The sequence below is a fragment of the Tamandua tetradactyla genome, chromosome 3, assembly GCF_023851605.1.
Source record: "Tamandua tetradactyla isolate mTamTet1 chromosome 3, mTamTet1.pri, whole genome shotgun sequence".
Lineage (NCBI taxonomy): Eukaryota > Metazoa > Chordata > Mammalia > Pilosa > Myrmecophagidae > Tamandua > Tamandua tetradactyla.
In genome coordinates this window covers 199986751-200006752 of record NC_135329.1, presented here as the reverse complement: position 1 = coordinate 200006752, position 20002 = coordinate 199986751, and the positions used below count along the sequence as shown (strand labels likewise).

Here is a 20002-nt window from a genome sequence, read left to right as displayed (position 1 = left end):
CGCTTCTGGGACTTCAGCAGGGGGCGCCCTCCCTCCTCCTCGAGCGCAGATAATGTAGGGGTTTGGGGGCTGTTTTTAAGAGTTTGGAATTGAGGGGATGTGCATGTTGAGACACATTCCACCTGAATTGTGGGATGTTAATTGGCAGAGAGTAAGAGTGGGCATGGGACACTAGAGCAGCCCCCCCAAGTAATGGATAAATGGAATATTTGTTGAATAGTTAAAAATCAATATTACTCACTGTGTTAATGGAATAAAGAAGAAAATCATGATCATCTCAAAAGATACCAAAAATCTTTCATGAACTAAATAGCAAAGTTCAGATTGAAAGGCATTTCCTATTTCTGATAAAGAGTAACTAGAAACACAAATGTAAACAAAAACATTTGGAAAAATGGAAAAATGTTGGCTAATTTCCTTTGAAAATCTGAGTAAGAAACGGTACCCCTTATCCTCACTTCTATTCAACATTTTACTGATTACTGGGAAGTTGAGTGGGGCTTGAATGAAGGAGTGATGGAAAGGGGGGCACAGAAGCAATTCTGGGTGTTAAGGTCCGCTCTGCCACCCTTTACTTATATGGCTCCACTTCTTCCAGCAATATTGGAAGTGTTATCAAAAGTGTTATCAAAATCTGATAACACTTCCTTACATGAGTGTGTGCGTGTGTTTTGTTAGACTTAAACATAGTAACAAACTATCATATCAGTAAGAAAAGAGGCAGTATCAATATATATTATTTGTTAATTGGCATCAATTTAAAAATCAAATTAATTTGCTATGTCACAATTACACCAATATAAATTCCAGATGGTTTAAATAGCATAGATAAAAATGAAACAATAAAAATATAAGATGTTAATATTGGCATATGTGTGTGTATTCTCAGGGCAGATAAAGCATTGCAACAAAAACGGAAATGGTTGTTTTAATTTAACTGCAAACATATGGGAAGTTTTTCTTTTGCTAAATCACACATAAAAATAAGGCGAAAGTTGGCCAGATTGTAGAATAAAATCCTTGCATTATTTTATACATATTTAAGATTCATATTATTTAAAGAACACTCTTGAATAGGGCATTCATTAAAATAAGTTATCGTATTTACATATATGTGTACATGTGGATATCAGATGGAAGCATTAAACTGATATTTGTTGATATAAAATTATATTCTTGATATAAAATGTGTTCATGCCATGCTATTAGGAGAGATGACTAGTTATAGAATATCATAAAACAGCATGACTGAAGAGATAAGATCGGCGTGCATCCATATAGAGAGAGAAATGGAAATTTCAGGACTTGATGTCTTCATGTACTAATAAATGTTTCTTTTATCTTGGCCAGTCAGGGAGCACCCTTACCTTTCAGGTCAGCTCTGCTACAGAGAACTGAACTCCCGGTGTTCCCTGTACCTGGAGACCAGAGAGCAGAGGAGCACAGGTGTGGTGCCTTCTCCAGGAACTGGGCTAATGACCACCTTTCCATCCCTGCACACACGTAGATGCTGAGACAGATACCTGCAGCCACCAAAGTGCCTGGGTGGGGGGTGGGGTGGGGGCAGGGATTTCCTTCATCCACTGGCCACCCCAAAGCTACCATCCTCATAGAGATGTGAACATGTATGGAATAATCATTTAGAGAATTTGTGGGTTTACAGAAGAGTCATTCATTTTAAAAAAGTGATCCCACATATCTATTATTGTTAACACTTTCCATTAAGGTGGTGCCTTTGTTACAATTGATGAGGGAACATTAAAAGAGCATTATTAAGTATAGTCCATAGTTTACATTAGGTGCATTTATCCTTGTGTACAACCTCTTATTAGCAGCTTGCCTTAGTGTCACACATTCGTTATAACTCATGAAAGAACATCCTTTTATTTGTACTGTTAACCCAGCCCATCGTCCACAACAGGAGTCATTGGGTTATCCAGTCCCACGTTTTATCTTCTAACTTTTATTCCAGTAACACACAGGACCCAAGATATCCCCTTTCAGCCATATTCACCTACATAATTCAGCACTATTAATTATTCTCACAATAATGTGCTACCGCCACCGCCATCCATTTCCACACCTTTACAGTCAACCTAAATAGAAATTCTGCACAAATTCTTACAAATTAAACACTACCACACCTATACAAAGGTTATAGGGGAGATTGTGTGTGAGTAGAAGTATATGAAAATTCTACATTTCTGCATGTTTTTTCTGTACACCGACAAAACAGAAACAAAACCAATGAATTAGAGCTGTAGCTGCTGAATTGGGGAATAGCTATGATGTAAGTTGACATGAGAAAAGAAGTTGCTGATAAATAGCTATGGCATGATCACATTAAAAAAAATAATAACTCCCAAATACCTACTAATTTGTTAATATCAGTTACCTAAAAAGATGACAAGAATGAAGGAACTATACAACTTTTCTTTATTTAGGGATCTATACTGTTTCTTTTTTTTCACAGTAAAGCATGGATTACTTATATAACTTAAAATTTTAACAAACTTTTAAAAAGCTTTAAAAATAAATTAAGATCATGGTAAAACAAAAATTTTAAAGTTATGGTGTACATTGAAAAGTAAGGTCCTTCTTTCTCAGCACATGAATGCCAATCTTACACTCCAAAATCAAAGTATTCTTCATTCTTTGTGCCTCTCAAAGGGTTTAATAATCAATAGTTTGTGGATAACTTAAAGTTCATAGTTCAGAGTAAGAAAACTTGATGGACATGACACAGACATGCTATTAAAAATCAGGGCTGTTTCATGTTGAACTTCTTTTCAAGGATCAATCAGTTTCTTCATCACTACATTCTTTTTTCACCTAATATTCTGTATTTTTCTTCTGCGCCTCTCATTCCCTCTGTCCCTCATGCCAGCCTGTCTACCTTTCAGGCCTTAGCCATTTGCTCCCTTGCTTTCTCTGCTTTCCATGCCTGCTTCCTGACATTATCATAAGTTACCTGTTATATGCTGACAGGGGTTGAGAGACCTGGGTTTACACAATCTACAGAACTGTCAGGGGTAGGCTCAGGGCTGGTGTGAAGATTTCTGGCAACAGCATGGCCCCGAGGCTCAGCAAGACCACCTGGTGCAATTATTTCTAAGGCATTTGGTAAATCCAGGGTACGTAAAGGTTCTGAGGTGCTGCAGCATACCTGGAGTCCCTCCAGCATCCAGTACCAACACACCTGCTGTGGCTTCTCCAAGTTCTCCTCTGATCGCCTGCATCTGACCACATTTCCAGGATGGGAAGTAATTTTAGTATCAGGCCAAGGGAATATGCAACTAGTCACTCTAACAGGGAGTGCAGAACTTAAACCAGGCTTCTTCTTGGCTTCACTTACAGAGTTCTGTCATTTCCTCTGTAAAGTACAGGGAATCATATTGTTTTGGGGCTTCCCCAGGTGAGACTATCTTGGGAAACCTGGTGAGGCAGGATCCCCCATGGTGGCTGAGTTGTCTGCCTCCATTGCAGTCCTGAGATGCAAAGCACCTGACTTGTGCTGGAAAATGCCGAGAAAGCTTTTTTGCATGAGCATCATAAGGTGATTATATTAGAGGTGAAAAGATACTTAGAAATTAGAAATTGACTGAATATTGAGAATGAGGAAGAAAGAGGAACAAAATAAGAAGCTTGGGTCCCTGCTTGTACAGCTAGTGGATGGTGGAAATGTTCCTGTGTTAGTTAGATTCAGTTGTCAGCTTGGCCAGGTGAGCATACCTAGTCTTGTTGCTGCGGACATAAGCCAATGGTACCTGAACCTCATCTGTTGCTAATTACATCTGCAGTCGGCTAGGAGGCGTGTCTGCTGCAATAAGTGACGTTTGACTTAATTGGCTGGTGCTTAAATGAGAGATCGCAATGTAGCACTGCTAAGCAGCTCAGCATTCCTCATCTCAGCACTAGCAGCTTAGCCCAGGCCTTTGGAAATGCAGAAAGAAGTCACTCCAGGGAAAGTTGTTGGAACCCAGGGGCCTGGAGAGAAGACCAGCAGAGACCATCTTGTGCCTTCCACGTAAGAAAGAACCTCAGTGGAAAGTTAGCTGCCTTTCCTCTGAAGAACCAACAAAATAAATCCCCTTTTATTAAAAGCCAATCCGTCTCTGATGTGTTGCATTCCGGCAGCTAGCAAACTAGAACAGTTCCCTAAGGTGGCATACACTGGGGGAGAAACAGATTTAAGAAGGTCAAGACTGAACAATGGGATGGGGAGAAGGACATGGAGAGACAATAGGAACCATGACTGCAAAAACTGAGTTCGAGATGACTGTGAGATATTTAAATTAAAAAGTTGAGTAGGCAGTTGGATGAGAGTTGGATGCAGAAGTTGCCTGAACTTAAAAGAGATATCTGAATTGGAGACAAAACTTGGGGCATTTAGTTGAATAACTGGAGTCCCAAGCATGGATGAAATAGCCTTGGAAAAGAACATTAGGGAGGAAGTCAGTGGAACCTAGGAGTGAACATTAAATTATTCCAACATGAAAAGTCCAGCAAAAGAAACTGAGGTGAGCAGGGAGGTAACTGAGAAGCCAAAAGGGTGTTGTGTCACAAGGGAAGAGTGTATTTCATGATGGTGATGGTCAGTTGGATGGAATGTTGCTGAGATTTCAAGTAATATGAGAATGGCAAGAGAGCCATTGAAATTGGTGACCTGAGCCTTTCTCACTGAGAGCTGTTCTGGTGGAGTAAGTGGAAGTGAGTACGATGTTCCTTGAGATATAGGAAGTTAGGAAATGGAAACAGCAAGCATTGACAACTAACTCAACAGTGAGTGGTAGAAGAGAGAAAGAATAGCTGCTGAAGAAAGAAGTAGCATTAAAAAGGAAGACCCCACTGCAAAGGGAAGGCAAGAGGAGACTGGTTTCAGATTGCATGTGGTGTGCTGGCCTTCATAGGTAGAGGAATACTTCTCGGAGGAGGGTGGGAGGAGAAGATAGGGAAGATGCAGCAGGTCTATAGGCTTGGTTGTAGGAGTCTGAGAAAATTCCTGTGTTGGAACTACCACTTTTATAAATAACCAAACCAAAATTAAGAACTCTCTAATTACTGCTCTCTAGCCCCTAAATGTATCTTCTTCTGGAATAATGCAAAATACATTGAACCAATATCTCTTGTCTACTCTCCTTCCAGCTGACCCAATGTGATCCTTCACTCTCATTGATAGTGTGTGAATGAGTTAGTAAACAGATCGTGCCTAAAAGGCCTGGCTCATAATAAAGAAGAAATCTTTCTGAGTGCCTTAAAAAACAGAGTAAGTCACTCTGGTATCTTCCAGAGATGAGGTCCTAACATAAATTCATGGTGGGGAAGCTTAATGCCTTATCCAAAGCTTTTGGCTCAGGGACTCTAAATTCAGTGTCTAGTAAATCTCATGCCCCTTCTTGTTTTTTGCAAAGAGTACAGAGCATAAATGTGACCCCAAAGGGAACAAGACTGACACTTCATTCTTCCATTTTTCACGCCTTTGTGTGGATGCCAAGGTTAGATCACTTCTTAAGAGAAATTACAATCATTTAGAGATTAATTCAATTGAACTGTCAAAGAGCTGGGTGGGGAGGTTTTCTTCAGCATCTGAACTCAAAAGAGAAGAAATAGTATTTATGTAAATTCGTATTTCAAGTCTGCAGGACTGGGCACTTTAAGGTTTAAAGGGTCCATAGCTTTAAGATTATAAAGGGTACATTTCCTAGAAATGCCAAGTTTTGGAGGATTTTCTAGTCTTCTGCTCTTCCTCCAGAAGGGATTCTTGTCCTTTTCCCACCTAGATGGATCAGATAATGTTCGGATCTGAGTCATACTCAAATGGACATACCCAGGCCAGTAGTGCTCACCATGATTGTGACATGGACACATGCCAATCCTGCATCCATGCTATGACTGCCATTTCTTTCCCATGCCAGATAGATTATCTCAGTTCAAAAGCAAATATATGTTAATGTAGTAGAAACCTTGAAGTCCTCTATAAATAATACATATTATGTATATCCATTATTCGTAAACTATAGGACCATATTATTCAAAACAATAGTGTTATGGGTTGAATTGTATCACTCCCTCCAAAAGATATGTTGAAATCCTAATACGGGAATCTATAAATGTGATCTTATTTGGAAATAAGGTCTTTGTAGATGTATTCAAATTAAGAAGAGGTCATGCTGAATTAGGATGAGCCCTAATCTAATATTGATTGTCACCTTATAAAAAAAGGAGGGGAGAAGAAGGCCATGTGAAGGCAGAGGCAGAGATTGGAGTGAAGCATTTACAAGTCAAGGAATATCAAGGATTGTTGGAAAATACCAGAAGCTAGAAGAGGCAAGGAAGGATTCTCCTATAGGTTTCTGAGAAAGCATGAGTTTGGACTTCTATTCTCCTGTTCTGTGAGACAATAAATTTCTGTTGTTTTAAGTCTTCCAGTTTGTGCTATTTTGTTGCAGCAGCCATAGGAACCTAAGGCAGTGAGATATAGAACCTGGCACATGGCAAGTACTCACTAAACGGTAACTCTCAGGAAGAGGAGTTAAATGACTTGGGAATGACATCCATAGTGGACCAAGAACTCTATAGGAAGTTTCTTATTCATAAAATTATTTCATTGTCCGCCACCAATCTTTTGCATCCTAATTCTGAATCTGGGTCCAATATTAAATTTCATAATAATTCTAAATATCTTTAAATGGAGCTGATTTTTTTTTTGGTTCCTGGACACCATTTATTCCAGTGCTGTCCAATAACAGAATAATATGAACTACAAATTTAAAACATACATATAATTTTAATTTTTTAGTAGCCACATGCACAATAAAACCCAGGCGAAGTTGACTTTAATAATATATTTTATTTGATCTAACATATTCAAAATATTCTCATTTCAACATGTGATTAATATGAAAGTATAGAAATGATGCATTTACATTCTTTTTCATACTAATATGTCAAATCTGGTATATATTTTACTTACAGCATGTTGCAATTTGGACAAGACATATTTCAAGTGCTCAGTAGGTACATGGGGATCTGAGCTACCATATTGAATAATGCAGGTTCATAATTTACATGTATGATCTCATTAAATCCTCTTAACAATCAAGAAGATTGTTAAGGAAACTGAGCATATGGAGGTTAAATCACTCGGCCTAAGGTTCACAGTCCAAGTGGTAGGACAAGAGCTCCAACCCCAGCAGTTTGACCAGATGTTCTGTTCCTCAACCACTATGCCACATGTCTTCCAGGTTGTTTGGAGACTTGGGGTCTTATGCCCTTCGAAAAGACCTTAAAAAACATGAGAAAGCCATTGCAAATTCCTTCTTTTCCTGGGAATCAGGAGTGTCTAAATTCATTCATTCAACCGTAGTTATTGTGGGTTATCTTGGTTCCTTAGGGCTGCCATAGCAAATTACCACAAACGTGATGACTAAAAACAACATAAGTTTATTCTTTCACTCTTCTAGAGGCTAGAAGCCCAAAATCAAGGTATTGGCAGGATCACGCTCTCTCTGATGGCTCCAGGGAAGAATCCTTTCTTGTTTCTTCCTAGCTTCTGTTCGTAGCTGGCAATCCTTGGTGTTCCTTGGTTTGTAGATACATCTCATCAGCCCCTGTCTTCTTGCTGTATGTCTGTCTCTGTCTCTTCTCCTTTCTTATAAGGATACTAGCCATATTGGATTAAGGGTCCATTCTACTTCAGTAACTAATTACAAATAAGGTCAACATTCTGATGTACTGAGGGTTAGACTTCAATGATTCTTTTGGGGGAAGGGACACAATTCAGCCCCTAACATGGGTCAACTTGTGTCAGGTGATTTGCAGGGAAGTAGGGCTGTCAGGGTCAGTAGGATACATAGTCTTTACCCTCTAGATGCTACTAGTTGTGTGGAAGACATCAATTGAATAAATGTGCAGAGAGCCTTCCTGGGTCAGAAGACACCTAGACTGAATCGATAAAGAAGATGAGCAGTTTAGGACTCACCCTCTTGGAAACAAACTCCTTCATAGTTGGGACCAGATCTTATTCATCTTTGAATCCTGATGCCTCATCTGTGGTTGATGTTTAGAGACAGAGTACTGAATGAAAAATGCTATTCACCACATTATAAAAATGAAGTTGAAAGAACCTGGCAAGAAGGTCAAAGTCTTAGTTTCAGGTTGTTCTAAATTGGTGGAAGAAAAAGACCATTTAACTCCAACTAGAGAAGAATTGCAAACACTGAGCCAAATTTTGTAGACAAAATGTCTTTTTCCACTCCACCTCCATTTTGGCATCTCTATCTTGCCACATTTCTGATTGGTCTTGCATGAAATCAGTTTTTAGTGCTCATTGAGAATACAGCTGTGTGGTTCATTTTATTAGATAATAAAATCAAGTTAATATCATAATCTGCTTTCTCTCTTATGAATTTCACCATTAATTTTTTTTGTATACTGTGTTGCAGGGGTCATATTTCATTCTTTTTCCATGTGAGTATCCCATTATTGAAGGAACATTTGTTGAATTTTGTTTGGGATTTTTGTTTGTTTGTTTGTTTTTGGGAAGTGCATGGGCTGGGAATCAAACCTGGGTCTCCTGCATGGCAGGTGAGCGTTCTACCGCTGAGCTACCCTTGCACCCCACTACCATTAATTTTTTAATATTCATAATTTCAGTATATTTCAGAACTATTACTCCTTTTGGATGTTCATATTGGACATTGGACAAACATCATGCTATAAGACAGTAGGGGCAATTCAGTGACTGAGAATCTTCATAATTTTTATCTAGGAGGCAGGACGACCAAAGTGAGCTAGAGTTGTAATGGCAGAGATGCAGTAGTTATTCCTGTTAGTCAAGAAAGAAGGATATTTTATTACTTTTGTGATTGAGAGTTGTCCTTTTCTTGTTCAGAGACAATTAAAAAGTGGTTTTCCTTGTGTCTCGTTCCATCACTGTCATGGCCTGATCTCATCTGATGCCAAAATCCTGGAAAATTATTTACGACTATGTGGAACACTGTGGTTTGTCACCAGTAGTCAGTTGTCAGAGTTTTTGTTTCCTTCTCGACACAGAGAAGTCTTCCCCTCCCTGTTTCCCTGCCCACCCTGAGAGGTGCCATTTTTAGTAGTTTCGTGCTTATCCTTCTAGCGGTTATTATTATTATTATTATTTTGCAATTACAATCATATATTCTGACTTCACTCTTTGTAAACAAGAGGTAGCATATTATATGCACTGTTCTCTACCTTGCTTGTTTATTTTTGCAAAAATATACTGGATATCTTTCCAAATCAGTAGACAGAGTTTTCTTTCATTCTTTTTATGGCTGTATAGTATGTCCTTGTCTAGATGTACTATAGTTACTACATAATTTTGGCATCTTAATAGAAGATGCCTGGTGCTCCTAAAATAATACTGTGCAATTATTTATAAAACCCTGTACTTGCATTTGACAGCATTTGCTACATAGACCAAAGTGAAAACAGATGTGAAAGGCACTCTGGGGACTGGATTCTAGTCTTGGCTCCACCAGCAATTTTTTCAGAGTCACTTAAACTTTCTGTGCCTCAGGTTCTACATCTGTAAGAATAAGGGACTGAACAAATAGTTAAGGCCTAGTCAAATTTCATCCTTTTGATCTTACTCTGGTAGAGGAAAACTTGGTTTACATTTATATGTTTAACAACCCAATCTCCAGAAGAAAAAAAAAAGCCCGAATCTGTAGTATTTGCTGATTTCCATGGTGTAAATTCTCCCACCATGGCCTTTTTCAGGTGATTAAGGGCTTAATAGTCAGCTTGCAAATTTTCCGAAATTTAACAATAGATTGGCTGTTGGAACCAGTACTGTCTGACTGAAGTATACCACTGGGAAAACTTTCTAAAATGAGGTTCATTGAGATTAAAACACTGTAACCTCTTCAGTTGGAAGGTATATCCTAAAAGCTGAAGTTAGATAGTACTTGGGTTAAAGAAAAAGAGAACCAAATCATTATTCTCTAAATCTACTACCTTAAACATTCCCTGAAACTTTTATAAGTTGGAGCACAGAAGGGTTGTTCGCAACAAGTGGTAACTCATTGTAGTAAATATCATTTATTCACCCAACCTTACTCTACAAAGCAGCTTACATGCTTATTATATAAGTATACTATGCTGAGCCACTGTGACCCTATGGCTGCACATTTTCATCACGCTTTAATCAGCTTTTGAAAATTACGGATACTCGACCCCACCCTAGGCTAATTAAATCAGGATCACTGAAGAGTGGTGGGGTTCAGACCCTGGATTGTTTTAAAAGCTTCCAGGTAATTCTAATGAGCAGCCAGGGTTAAGGACAGCTGGTCTTTGGATAGTTGGTATGTATATATGGTGACATTTCCCTTTCTCTTTTTAGGTCAAGTATACAATCCATATAAGTATTCACAAACAGATATTGATTTGGCTAAACTGATTCAAGCATGAGAAAACAATCTTTGAGATTCTACAAAATTGGCTAAGACAACAGGTCTCTCAAAAAGATAAGCTTAACAGAACTCAAAATGCTGCCTCCCTTTTTATTGCTCCAATGTAAAATCCACGGCAAGGTGAAATGAAAGCAGATTCCAAAGTCTAATTCCTGTATGTGAGATGTAAGTTTGTTTTGTTTTAGAGAAAGGTCATCTCGTTTCTCCTTTTTCACTGGCCTTGAGAAGCAGCAGACCATCCCAGCACACAAGTAATTAATTACCCTGGAGGACCAGGTGCAGCTAGTTAGTTGGTTGTCATGGAGATGGAAGTTCTCCATTCAGGATTTTCCAGGACAGTCTCTATTTCATGAAATCTTATTCTTTTCAAGAAGACCCACTCATAAAATGTAAATATAATGTGATTTGAATATCTTGGGCTATACATTAAAACATAATGCAGGGGCCGTGCGACGGTGGCTCAGTGGCAGAGTTCTCACCTGCCATGCTGGAGACCCAGGTTCGATTCCTGGTGCCTGCCCATGCAAACAAACAGACAAAAAGCAATGCAGAGGGATAGATATAATTTGAGTAGATTAGTAAAACAAAATTCCTGAGGCCTATTGAAATCTCACTGAGCAAATTGGATCCACCAACCAACGTTCTTGAAGTTCTCCATTACTTGAAGAATGGTGCTGCTACACTTAATACATATAGAAGTTAAGTCTAACACAAAAGGCACAAAGCTCTCATGCAATAAGATTTTATTATGAATTCTGTCCCAATTACTTTATTCTCAGTTCTGAAGAGAATGCAATATATGGTGACATCTCAAAAACTTAATTCAAGGGCAATATTGATTAGCCAAAATGGCAGTATTTTTTATTTTTTCCTTAAAAAAGACATGTTTCAAATCTTTTGAGTAGCTCAGTCATCATTCTCTGCAATTTAAGTTTAGTGAGTAGAATATATAAATGTTGGTTTCTTAGTTTTGACAAATATACCATAGTAATTATGTAAGTTATTAACATGGAAGGAAACTATGTGAGTGGTATATGGGAACTCTGCCAATTCTTCTGTTCACCTAAATTATTCCAAAACAGTTTATTAACAAATACTTTATGTATTATGTAATTTATATATTTATGTAATGTATGGATTAATTAATTAAATGTAGTGGTTACTGATATGTGTTACATTGATTGTTCTAGACTGGCAATGATAGTAATTTGATGAAATTTTGGGAATCTGCTTTTGCTTTGAGATTTCACATTGAACTTTAAGTATGTTCTAATGGATAATCCAAACCTACAAGTTTGGGCTTCTTTGACCCTCTATTTGTATCCTCGATAGTCAGAACTTCCATTGTGAGCAAACCACTGTGAAGATTTAAATAGTAGCATTAGCTGTCTTTGAGGTACTGAATTATTTCAAATGCCTCCTATACTAATATATTACATAATTACTAGAAGTCAGATATTTACATATTGTTCTTTTATTAAGCCAATCCCATTGAAATCTGAGTGACACATTTGCAATAAGTTCTAATTTGCTTTCATTTGGTAAAAATATTTTATTGTGTTTCAACTTCTCAGGGCAAACAGCACTTTAAAATAAATCTGTACCTGAAAGAGTTGAAACTTATCTTGGTATTTATTAACTCCTGAGTGTGTAGAGCAATTTAGGAGTAGTAACTTAGTTTCCTATGTACGTGGGTTAATTAAAGTTTATTTTATAATTCATAATTAACATTAAATGATATTGTGTCTAGAAAAGCTTCGTCACATCGTAAGTGCTTAATATATATTTATAAATGAACCAAATGATGACATTTAATGTTTTTGCATTTTACTGATTTTGTTTTATTTTTAATTTGCTTGAAGTACATGCTGGAAAAACTGAAGTAGAGCTCAGAGGTTTACCTGGATTGAGGAGTCAAAAGGAACCTGGCCTATTTCCAAGAAAATTTATTCCTTCGTATATATTGATAAAAATCCCTCATTATAGGGCAATCCAATTGTGTAGATGAAATATCATTTGTATACAACTTCTAAATCCACACTGGTTTATGCCTAGAGTTTTGGGCTTTCCTGGTTCTCTTCATTCTCACTTGGCTCCAGGACTCCACAAAGAACGAGTTAAAAATAGATACCAATTTGCAAGATATAAGAGAGATAAAATGTTGAAATTCTGAATATAAAGTAGTTTAAAAATCAATAAAAATATTCTTATGCATTATATAGATATCTCTTTTTAGTTTATGGTGTATTGGAGTAGCTGGAGGGAAGCACCTGAAATGGCTGAACTGTGTTCTAGTAGCCTTGATTCTTGAAGATGATTGTATAACTATATAGCGATTACAATGCGACTGTGTGAGTGTGAAAACCTTGTGTCTGATGTTCCTTTTATAGATGAGTAAAAAAATAAGGATAGAAAAATAAATAAAAAATTGGGGGGGGTAGGGGTAAAAAAATGGGTAGAATGAAATACTAGTGGTTCAATGAGAGGGATATGGGGTATGGGATGCATGGGTTTTTTCTTTTTATTTCTCTTTTTTGAGTGATACAATTGCTCTACAATTGATAATGGTAATGAGGACACACCATCTGATATCATGCATCATTGATTGTATATTTTGGATGGACTGTATGTGTGTGAAGATTTCTCAATAAAAACATTTTTAAAAAATCAATAAAAAGGCACTTCTGGTCAGGACGGAGTAACAGGGACAGACTTTATTCTGTAGTCTGAAAAAACTAAACCATCAGACAAAATTTATGAAACAAAGCTTTTCAAGACATTAGATATCAGAGAGTAAGATATAATGATCTTGAGAAATGGAAAACAAATGAGGTAAGACCTATGATTACTCTGATTTATGCCTCTGATTTTTTACTCTGATTTATGCTCAGAAGTTTCAGGAAGCAGTACATGCAGGAAAAACTGAAGTAGAGCTCCGAGGTTTACCTGGATTGAGGAGTCAAAAGGAACCTGGGCAAGCCAAGGCAGTTAGAGTTTGTAGGGCAGAGTACTGGAAAGGGGAGAGCAGCATAAAAAAAAAGAACTCTGTCCATCTGTGGAGAGTCCCATCAAGCCCTCAGCTGCATTCTGATCAGAGAATACTTGTGAGGAAATTCCCTGCAGGCAGGAGAAGAGTGACCCCATAATATATAGAGGCAATACTAGCCAGGTCCTACATGGCTAGAAATAGTTCATGTTCCTACCAGCAGAAGTGGAAAATCTTGTAATTCATGTAGTATTATTGGATAGAGCACACAGAAGGGTTTTGGCTAGTAGGAGGGCAAAATAGTTGGGTAAAATTAGGCCTACTCTGTACTTACCTAACAAAGATTAAAGGCAAGATCTAAAAGGACAAAACCGTTTTCAATATCTATGGTCCAGACTCCAAAGCTCAAGAATATTTATAAGAATACAAAGATATCCAACACCCAACAAGTTAGAATTCTCAATGTCTCACATCCAACCAAGAATTATCTGGCATGCTAAGAAGCAGGAAAATAAAATCCATAATGATAAAAAAAAAATCAATTGAAACCAAACCAAAAATGGCACAGGTGATAGTATTAAGTAGAACCAGGACATTAAAAGTTTTTATGACTCTATTCCATATGCCCAAGAAGCAAGGGAAAATACTGAGCAGATGAAGAAGAGACCTGGAAGATATAAAAAGACCCAAATCAAACTTGTAGAAGTGAAAACTGTAGTGTCTGAGATGAAAAATTGACTGGATGGAATTAAGAGCAGATTAGATTTTGCCCAGAAAAGGATTGGTAAATTTGAAAACATCTATCCAAAATAAAACATGAGAGACAAAAAATTTTTTAATATGAAAAGAGCACCAATGAACTATGAAACAGGTTTGAGTGACTCCATACAGATAATTTGAGTTTCCAAAGAGGAAGGAGGGGCCTCATGAAAAAATATTTAACAAGTAATGGCTGAAAATTTTCCAAATTTTATGAAAATTGTAAATTCGTATGTCCAAGAATCTCAACAAATTCCAAGCAAAGAACATAAAGAAAACTGCAACAAAGTACATCACAATCGAAATGCTGAAAAGCAGTGATAAAGAGAAAAATCTTAAAAGGAACCAGAGAAAAATGATACACCACATACTGAGGAAAAATGATAAGGGTGATTTCACATTTCTCATGGAAAACAATTTAAGCTGAAAGACAGTGTATTGTGTTTAATATACTAAAAGAAAAACAAACCAACCTGTCAACCTAATATTCTACACTCAGTGAAAATGTCTTTCAAAAACTAGGGGAAGGGGACAACCAAAGCTATAGGCCAAGCCCTCAGTCTTGGGGGTTGTGCATATGAAATTTATCCCCACAAAGGATAAACTAAGCCTACTTAACATTAGGCCTAAGCGTCACCCCCTAGAGAACCTGTTTTGTTGCTCAGATATGGCTTCTCTCTCTCTCAGCCAACATGACAAGTAAACTCACTGCCCTACCCCGTCTATGTGGGACATGACTCCCAGGGTTGTGAACCTTCCTGGCAACGTGGATCAGAAATTCTAGAATGAGCTGAGACTCAGCCTCAAGAGGTTGAGAAAACTTTCTCAACCAAAAGGGGGAAGAGAGAAATGAGACAAAATAAAGTGTCAATGGTTGAGCGATTTCAAACAGAGTCAAGAGGTTATCCTGGAGGTTATTCTTACGCATTATATAGATATCACCTTTTTAGTTAAGGTATATTGGAGAGGCTGAGGGAACTGCCTGAAAATGTAGAGCTGTGTTCCAGTAGCCATGTTTCTTGAAGATGATTGTATAATGATATAGCTTTCACAATGTGACTGTGTGATTGTGAAAACCTTGTGTCTGATGCTCCTTTTATCTATGGTATGGACAGATGAGTAAAACATATGGATTAAAAATAAATAAATAACAAATGTTAAAATAAATTTAATAGATTGAAATGCTATTGATCAATGAAAGGAGTAGGAAGGGGTATAGAAAAAATAGGAAAAAGAAAGGCTAAAATATATTGGGTAGATGGAAATACTAAAAGTCAATGAGAGGGAGGGGTAAGGGGTATGGTATGTACGAGTTTTTTTCTTTTTTCTTTTTTCTCTTTATTTCTTTTTCTGAATTGATGCAAATGTTCCAAGAAATGATCATGGTGATGAATATACAACTATGTGCTGATATTGTGAGTTATTGATTATATACCAAGAATGGAATGCACATATGTTAAGAATATTTGTGGTTGTATGTTGTTACGTTTAGAAAAAAAGTCTGCTAATCAAACTCACTGCCCGTCCCCTCTCTATGTGGGACGTGACTCCCAAGGGTGTTAACGTGGGACAGAAACTCTAGAATGAACTGGAATGCAGCATCAAGGGATTCCGAAAGCTTTCTTTCACAGTGTGACTGTGTGATTGCGAAAACCTTGTGTCTGATGCTCCTTTTATCTATGGTATGGACAGATAAGTAAAACATATGGGTTAAAAATAAATAAATAATGGGGGAAGAAATGTTAATATTAATATATTGGACAGATGGAAATACTAATGATCAATGAGATGGAGGGATAAGAGGTATGGTATGTATGAGTTTTTTCTTTTTATTTCTTTTCTGGAGTGATGCAAATGTTCTAAAAAATGATCATGGTGATGAATATACAACTATGAGATGATATTGTGAGCCATTGATTGGACACCATGTATGGAATGCTTGTATGTTAAGAATGTATGTGCTTATACATTATTGTATCAATAAAAATTTGAAAAATAAAATAAAAACTAAGACAAGCAGGCAGACAACAGTGGCTCAGTGGCAGAGCACTTGCCTGCCATACCAGAGACCTGGGTTCAATTCTTGGAGCCTACCCATGTCAAAAAAAAAAAAAATGAAGGCAAGGGTGCATGGGTTGTTCAGTGGTAGAATGGTGACCTTCCATGTGGGAGATCTGGGTTCGATCCCAGTCCTTGCATTTCCCCCAAAAAGAAGCAAAAAAGCAAAACAAACAAACAAACAAAAATTCAACAAATAGTGTTTCCATAACAGGATAACACATGAACGAATAATGAAATGTGACTCCGCTATGCAGTATACAAAACAAAAAACAAAAAACAAAAAACCTAAGGAAAAATAAAGACATTTTGAGACATGCAAAAGTTGAAAGAATTCATTACCAGAAGTCTAACACTATTTAAAATGTCAAAGTTTAGCTTTTCCAGCTTCTGGTGGCTCCAGGATCCCTTGGCTTGTGGCAGCATAACCCTATCTGTGCCTCCCTCTTCACATGGCCTTCTCCCCTGTGTCTCTGTGCTTGTGTCTTAAATCTCCCCTTCCTTTCTCTTATGACCCCCACTCATTGGACTTAGGGCTCCCCCTAAATCCAGGAGAATTTCATATTGAGCTCTGTAGCTTGAGTTCATCTGTAAAGACCCTTTTTCCAAATAAGGTCACATTGACAGGTATTAAGGGTTAAGACTTGGACATCTTTGAAGGAGACACAATTTAAATCATTGCAGTGATCAAACTGGACTAAAATTCAATGCAAACTCAAATGACAGAGGTTAGTAAGTGATAGGTAGTTTAAGAACATGCCATATATAGAAACTTAAGAGCAGACTTGAATCCATGGTAATTGGGACCACATTGTTAAACCCTGGATGCTTGCAAATGCCGCATCTTAGTGCATTACCCCTTCACACAATTATTCCACACTTCTACAATGTTTTTTTTTTTTTGGGGGGGGGGTGGTGGTGCATGGTCCTGGGATCAAACCTGGGTCTCCTGCATGGAAGGCAAGCATTCTACCACTGAACCACCCATGCACTCCATTGAAACACCCATGCACCCTCTATCATTTGGACAGTTGGTATATGTATTTGCATGCTGATATGAGGTAACATAGCCAATTTAGTTTACTCTCAGTGTACGCTATGGGGAGACGTTGCATTCCTAAATGCAATTTTTATTTCCTTTTGGGAGTTGTTCTGAGTAAGGCTGTGTAATAAGACAACTTTCCGTGTAACTATGAGTGGTACAACAGAACAAAGAAAGACTCAGATAAGTCCAGCTTGGTAAGGAAATGAGCAGATTTATTAGGGGGCTTATGTGGGGTCTCATCCTTGGTGGCGAGAGGAGAGACAGCACTTTTCGAGCTTAACTGTCCTCATTGACCAGACCAGAGGACACGGCAATGTTTTAAATGATTTAAACAACAGGAGGTGGGGGAGGAGTACTGGCACATGTGACTGGCATTCAAATTAAGGATTGAAAGTTGTCTTATCAAGCTTACTTTATTATGTGCAGGATTGCTGTTTTCCTAAAGCTAAGATTTACTGTTTCACTGATAGGGAAGACAGCTGTTCTCTAGGGCTTTTAGGAAAGGAAGAGTTGGGGGATAATGCAAAAGTTCATTTATGTTGCGGGAGTCATTTTTGTTTTGAAGCAGTAGAATGTAATCATTCCATTTTAAGAGGAAAGTCAGTGGGAAAAACATTTGCTATATAAAACCCTGCTTCACAGCTAACTTCCCTATCTCTTACACATATTAAGGGTTTTCTGTATTCTCTTTCCAGACTCTTTCTATAGATTGACAAAATGTTGATGGTAAGAGAGAAGGAAAGCACATTCTCTTTGATGAAGCAATTTCATGTTTCTATTTTCATAGGATTTTGATAAAATAGCTGAATAAGAAATATTTTTGCCAATTCTGGTATCCAACCTTGCTAAGTAATATCAACATAGTTGGGCTAAATCTTGTTTTTCCAGGGCATGTAACTAATTCTCATTGTTGTTTCTATTGGCAGCTGTTTTCCTTCTTAATCTGACTCTACATTTTATCTTCAAAGAATGAACCATTCTTCTGCCTACTAAGAACACTTTGAAACAGAAAAGTAGGTTTTAAAAATTTTCCTTCCCTTTTATTCAAACTAGAATCTTCTTATTTTCAGACTTCCAAAATAATTGCCTCTTTCTTAAGATGATTTTTGTTAAAAAGTTACCTATAGGGCTTGTAGTTTTTCCTAAAAGTTTATGTAGTTAATTTAGGTTTCACAAGTCAGTCAAATACTATGTACTAGGAATATTAACATATACCTAAAGGTGCAACATAGCTAAAAGTGAGGTCAAGAGAGAGATGCTGAAAATGTTTAATGAGAAACAAGAAATTTTTGAACTTTTGGAAAGATACCTCCCCTAGTTTAATCTAGGAAGAAAGTTATTCATAAAATTAAGCTCAAAAGATATCTTTTCAATTTCTGATGTTCAGAATGACAACAGTAATAGGCTTTGCTATAGTGGATTATTGTGAAGACTTAATTGTTGAATTAAGACCAAGGATGAAAATGTTTCTCTGCAGCATCCTGACTATAGTTCACGTCATCGTGCCTTTTGTAGCTTCCTGGTGCCTAACCAAGTGTCCAATCCTTCTGTAATCTTTTTTCTTTTCATGACAAATTATACATTTTCCTTTCATTATCAAAAAATGTTTACAAAGTCTGTGTAAAAATATTTTCATCCTTATATTTTCCTTTTCTGCTTTCCTTAACCCTAGTTTAAAACATCCTCGTGACAGTTCACTCTGCATGCTGTTTCTTAATATTTTTCTCCAGCAAGAGTTCTTCCAAGAGATAATCACGGACTTGCTAATTAAAAACACTTTTACAGAGTGCAGGGCCATTCATAGTGGTGGCAGAGGGCTCACGGGCCACTCAACCTGAGGAACCTGTTGGAGAAGATGGTGTGGTGGAGACAGCTGAGGAAGCCATGGAGCCCACTGAAGCTGACATCAGTGAGCTCTGCCAGGCCATGTTCTCCAAAATAGCCACTTAGCAACCCGGCGAACTGACAGCCACCAGCAATGAGTATAAGCTCCTGGAAAATATGGATAAACTAACCAGCTTGAACTACCTTGAAATGAAAGGTATTGCTATAAACATTGGGAGAAACTTAAAGAACTTAAACCAAAAATACGCTGGTCTGCAGCTTTATCTGGATCAGATCAATATAATTGAGGAGCAGGTAGCAGCTCTTGAACAGTCAGCCTACAAACAAAGCATATTAAAAAAAAAAACTGGAAGCCAAATACAAGAAGCTGGAAAGGTGATGAAAAAATTATTCCTATGGGGGAAAGTCTTTTTTAATGTGGAAGAATATTTTATAAGACCCAGATCTTGAGGCTGTTGGAATTGTCAAAACTCCTCAAAAGGAAGTATGCTGGTTATCCCAGGAATATCCCAACATTGAAGTAAAGTGGAGAACTATGGTTATTCTTGAGCCTCATTTGAGGTGGCATCTCTTAGAAACTCAAACTTACAACTCTTTGCCTTCTGCTTGAATGCTTCACCATCCATTCAGGGCAGAGACTCTCTCAAAGTTCAGAATAAACCTGGGCTTGGTAGTAGAATCAAATGAGAGGACTGTTTTTTACTTCATTATTTCCTTAAATGGCTGATCTTTAAGTTACTATGTAAATGGTTGTTTTTGCTATTAATGATGCTAATGTATTGTTAAGACTCTAAATTAAAAGAAAATGAATGAAATTTGTCCTTATGAATGTCAGTAAGATACTTTTCTATAATATTGCAA

At 37.4% G+C, this 20002-nt stretch overlaps 1 pseudogene; it reads left to right on the top strand.

Moving 5' to 3' along the window:
• The first annotated feature begins 19222 nt into the window (after positions 1 to 19222).
• LOC143676592 (biogenesis of lysosome-related organelles complex 1 subunit 2 pseudogene) lies at positions 19223 to 19520 on the top strand (annotated as a pseudogene).
• The last annotated feature ends 482 nt before the right edge of the window (positions 19521 to 20002 follow it).